Consider the following 6,005-nt stretch of genomic DNA (forward strand, 5'->3'; position numbering starts at 1 on the left):
TTTTAGCCCATTACTTGTCACTCTCCTTTGCGTCATCTCCTCTTCTTTTTCAGTTAATTTTGGTTTATTTAAAGACTTACAAGAAAGCATCACTTCCATGCTTACCTTGCACATAAATTCACTGACCAGAAAACTGTTCAAAAATAAATTATTATCAATTATCTATGGTTTACTTCATCGACTACAACAAAGAAAGCCTGTGAACAATGCACCAGACTGGATAAAAGTGCCAAAATCACAAAACCCTCTAAAAGAAGCTGAGCTCTACTTATGGCCTCTTTTCCTGTTTCTGCATGAAGTTGAACATAACACCATCACGTAAAAAGGTGAGGGGAAAAAAACCCTTCGAGAGGGTTTCACTACAAGGTCAATGGATATGAAAATTTCTCCCCACTCGCACATACAATTGAGGTGTTTCAGTAATTATCAGTATCCATTCCCCTCTTTAAAGTTTCCCTGCAAGCAGCAATCAGAATTATATACGATCTCTGCATGAAACTAATGAATTCATGACAAAGAAGACTCCTCAACATGATAAGAGATGGTGCATCAGGGGTATTAGCACCAGGCTTTAATGCTCAAAAACAGGCTCACAGCCACGTTCACACTATAATGGAACTGGAACAGTACCAGTGTCACACACCATCAGCTGTCCAAGGACTTGGGTCCCTATCAGAGGGGTAAAGAAAAATGCAAAGATTAAACAGCTTTGTTCTCTTCCTACATCAAGAAAATAAAAAAAATACACTTGTCTGCTCTCCATGTAAAGCTTTTCATAAAGATACTCATCTTAGAAACTTCAGGTCAGAGGAAATACTTCCTCAACAATAACAAGCAACACCTCTTCAGTACTCCTGTAAAATAAGTATTACCTGCAAAATGAAGATAGTATGCTAAAGAAAAAACTACAAGAGCCATATCCTGTTAAATTTGGGCAATACCTTCCTGGCAACTATTTCTGACCCAAGAGGCTTTCTGAACCTATACCTACCCCCTAAGATTTTTTCCTTCTTCAGGTGCAGCTAGCACAGATCACTGTTCTTTTTATAGAGAAGTAATCTTAAATTACAAGCACGCTTTTCACTCAATTTTCCTGCCCGAGAGGAAGCACATTAAAGGAAAACTGAAAGGGTAAGGAATTTTATGCACATTATATCTTTGGAGGGTACCAGAGTTCAAATCAAATCTTTACAGAACCACAATAGCCAGGTTCTCCATATGACACGCAAGCACTTCACGACACAAGGTTCCTCCTAAGAGTGAAAGCCCAAGAAACTGAAGAAACCTACAATTCCCTATGCCAGCTACTTATCCAAATGCTATCATCCTTAAACCTTGTTAAGCAGACCCTTTGCTCATGCTTAACTCTTGAGCATCACAGGTCCCATCCACACGTCCCCACAAATGAACATCCCAAACTTGCTATCCCCACATCTGATGCATTCTGGTGGAATAAAAAAAATGACTGATTTATGGGCAAAAATGAGTGAAGAAGAATGGGAGATGGTGGATTGGGACGTGGTTGCAACTAACACACAGCTTAGGAAACACCTGGAAAAGCAAAAAATCCTCAACACCCTCCACTGTCATCTTGCTTGTTCCCAGACATTTAAAGCTATACCCCACTAGCAGACGGCAGAACAGCAGCGTCCTTTACATGACCGGCCCAGGTAATCAAAGCAGAAAACAGCCAGAAATAACACTGCCAAGTGATTAGAAGAGAACTGGTTGTAAATTCAAACACCCTTTTGATTCATTAATCTCCAACAGCTAAAGACAAACCTAAAGCGAAATTAACGTGATTGTAAACCGAGCACTCCTGTCCTGTGGCTATTTTTCGGCCTGCTGAGAGAGAATGAGTTGATCAAAGACAGACACTTCAGTGAGATTAGTGCTGCTTCAGTGAGCTCACAGTTAGCTCCCATTAACTAACCTGTGTTAGGAGCTGGTAACACCGGCATTAATCTCGGCTCCAATTTGGAGTGAAACCAGGGAGTGACCCGTCCATCTCCTGGTGACATTTGCACCCGCCCTGCGAGCCGGTGCAGGTCCAGTGAAGCCTTTTGCTGCTGATGGGCAGGGAAGAGCGCTACTAATTTTGCATCAAGGGCACAAGCATTCAAACCTTCCCTGGGAAAGCAAAGCAGAGGTTCCATTTTGCTGGCTCATCACCAGTAGCACGTTGAAATCCTACCAAGTGACTGCAGTGAGGTGAGGAATCCCCTGGAATGGCCCCTATGAGGAGCTAACAACCATTAGGAAGAAGCCAGGCTGGAAGGACAAATGGCAGTGTAACAGAACAGTCCCAAAAAGGATGCCCTCCAAGGCAAGCTCGGTGTTTCAGCAGCAGCCAGGACTGGCTTAAAAAATAAATGGTTTATGCAGTCACAATTCTGAGCAGCTCGTACAGTTATAACTCCACAGAATTGCATCTCTGAAGTAAACTGGTGGAATTAAAAAACAAAGGAAAAAACCAAATCCACAACAAACTACTCAAACCCTTTAGCCACCACTTGTTTAAATCCATCCATCCAAGATCTGTCTTCAGTAACCCCACCTTCTGCTGTTCAGTGTTATCTCTCAACATAGATCTTCCCGTGATAGATTAGTGAACCCTGGGAACATTTATTACAAAATGCAGCTTTCCAGATTTGAATTTCATATTTTAGCTGATATTCATCAGAGCCTAAATGTATATATACAAATTATTGCTGACAAAAATCTCTCTAGTGAAATATAGTACATTACACAGATAAGATCCTCTGCACAAACACAGAGTTTGAATAAACTATTTTTTCTGATAAATTTCTGTGATGTGGACAATATTTTAATACCATAAAAATATTTTCTCTGCAGCAGTCTCCCTCTCAGATTTCACATGTTGAAGCAGAGAGACTCAGGTGCAGTAGCTGGTACATAACGTTTCATGAAGAAACCCCAAATTCCTCCAGAGCTGCCTTAAAAAAATCTGTTTAGGCTCACTTATCTATCTTTAATCATTAAAATTTTATAACATTTAAATATGATAAGAATCACAAAGAACTTTATCAAATAAAATAGTAACAGGTAACTAGCTCACTTAGGAGAGACAAAAGCAGTCTTCAAAGAGGAAAAAATGGACAAGGCTGCCACTTCCCACTAAAAAGGGACAGGCATTTACAAGCAAAATTCCTTATGGCATACAGGGTGGTGCCTGAATAGACCCAAGTGGAAGAAGGATAAGAAACAACAACAGAAAGATTAAAAGGAATATACAGACAACTTCTTTTAACCAGGAATAAGAAGACTGTCAAACATCCTAAGTCTATCAAACACATGGTCTCCCACCACATCACACTATCATTAACTTCACGGATTAGACTAAAATAATGTATACAGACTATGACATAGGAAAATGCATAGCCTAGGTGTCTATAAAGCATCTCTCCATAACTCAGTAATACTTTCTAACAGATTAAAAGTACTCAGTTATCACCTCATTTTTACTACAGAGAAGGATATTTACTCCTTGACAATGTAGCAGCAATTTAAAAAATAAATTTGAACAAATAAACCCAAACATCCCCCCCCCATCATATCACTCTAAAGTAATCATATCTGGATGACATAGACCCCCACCAAGAAACAACCCCAACTAGAATATTTAGTTAGCTTTTAGGCATTTCTATAACCTGGGCACTACACAAAAGTATTTTAAAGGTAATGTAACACACCCAGCAAAGAAAAGCACTACCTCAAAACAAACTGTCCTCATACTCTACACACTCTGGAACATGAGATGGTTTAGTCACTGCTACATATAAAACTGGGGAAATTACGTGGATAGAAAGCAGCAATTATACATTAGAAACAAATAACTAACAGTAACCAATATTAGAATAAATAAATGGCAAACAACAGAAGACCCCTATTTTCTGTGGAAAAAAAAAAAAAAAAAGCCAAACTACTCACAGAAGAGCCAAAGAGCCAACCCAGTCACCTCAAGTAACACTGGAAACTAGAATTCCTAAACTCCAAGACAACAAGAAGAACACCATTCAATTATTGTTCTCAGAACTGTCCCTTTTCCAAGAAAAGCGTATTATTTGTGAATCCAAGCTCTAACCACGTAAGAGCTCACCCAGCCACCTCACCCTAACTTTATCCTTCTCTGTTTCTCCTGCCTTTTCTCTTCAACAGCTGAGCATTAAAGATGGTCAAGCTTAATTAGTCTTCACTTCCATTTAACATTAGAGTTGCACCTGAAGAAAATCTTTTGTGCTTGATGAGCTGTTAACTTTTTCCTAAACGTTCTAGGTGATTTAAAGGGAAGTATCGCTTCTCCATTAAAAACCTCCCATCACATCTGTAGGTAAACGCAGCTCCTGTTGAGGTCCTAAAGCACACAGCAGAAACAGGTTTAAAAAAAAATAGACGTGGGTAATTGGCCTTGTAAACTCGGGAAAAATAAAGGCAGGTGTTTTCCTCACACTAAATAGATAGTATGAATCTGAGAGAAAAGAACAGGAAGCAGTATACAGGTTTTCCTGATTGTAGGATCACACTATCGTTGTGAGTACCATAAAATATTAAAGAAAACCCTGATGAATTTCTGAGAATAAAAAGTGCTTGACTAGAGGTTTAACAAAAACTCTCAATAAATTTGCTTGGTTTTTTTTTCTTTACCAATACAACTCCTTGCAGAAGCATCAATCATATTAAAGGCTTTGAAATGTTAGGATGAACACTACCATGCAAATATTCAATAGATAAAATAATTTTCATCTCCCCATTAAGTTATTTGAGTAGGGTGGGTAAGACTATCCTGCTAAAGGTACATTTGTTTTGTTAATTTGGTAAAATTTCAGGACAAAAGTTAAGTTTGTTTCTTCAAAGCATCTTGCAAGATAACAAGTATTTTACCTCAAAAAAGATGCTATGGGCAACTCAGAAAAGTACAGAAATCATGTGTTTATCTCAGAGAAAGGCTGTGATGTGGCAAGTCCTCAGGGCAGCAGGAAGGAGAAATTTTTCCAAAGATTCATTCAACTTTACTGAAACATTATGGTTTTTGATTTTTTAACTTTTTTGCAGACTCGAATGTGAGGGGGGAATTGTTATCTAAATGCCATCGTCTCAGGGTAGTTTGGTTGGTTGAATACTGAGTTTGTAATACACTGTGTTGGCCCAAAGCTGTTGTAATAATTGTGGCCTGAATGGAACTTTGAGGGAAAGATTAGCCAAGGCAATTTACAAGAGCAAGTAGTGACAGGAGAAGGGGGAATGGGTTCAAACTGAAAGAGGGTAGGTTTTGACTAGGTATGAGAAAAAAAATCTTCCCTGTGAGGGCGGTGAGGCCTTGGCACAGGGTGCCCAGAGAAGCTGTGGCTGCCCCATCCCTGGAAGTGTCCAAGGCCAGGCTGGACAGGGCTTGGAGCAACCTGGGACGGTGGGAAGTGTCCCTGACCACGGCAGGGGGTGAAATGAGATAAGCTTTGTGACCCCTTCCAACACAAACCACTCCGTGTTGCTATGATAATTATATATAGTAATTATGTTGTGGTGTGTACTCAAAGCTATTTGCTGATATTAGCAAGGTGTGTTAAATCCTCCCAATACCAGCTGTAGTAAAGGGATGCTGGGCTTGCACTTACTGGATGAGAATAAACCAATACAAGAGCGGTTCCTGGGGTTTTTTTTACTCGTCCTCTCTGGAAGGGGATGTCAGGAGGCTGTCAGGAGCCTAATACGAGAGCGAGTCCTGGTTCTCTTACCCCTCCTCTCTGGAAGGGGGTTTGTGAGGAGCGGGAACGTCCTATGGGAGTTGAGGGGCAGGCAGGTGCGATGCGGGATCCCCTCATGCCGGGGACCAGCCCAGCCTCGGCGGATCGGTCAGCGCCACGGGGAAGGAGTACCCTCCTCGGGGCAGGAATATACGCCACGGGCAAGGAACATCCTCCCCGGGACGGGCTGCGCGCTCCCGGCGGCGCTCTGAGGGGATGGGGGGGGCGCCGTGAGGGGACACA

The sequence above is a fragment of the Coloeus monedula genome (genome assembly GCF_965178545.1).
Source record: "Coloeus monedula genome assembly, chromosome: 2".
Classification (NCBI taxonomy): domain Eukaryota; kingdom Metazoa; phylum Chordata; class Aves; order Passeriformes; family Corvidae; genus Coloeus; species Coloeus monedula.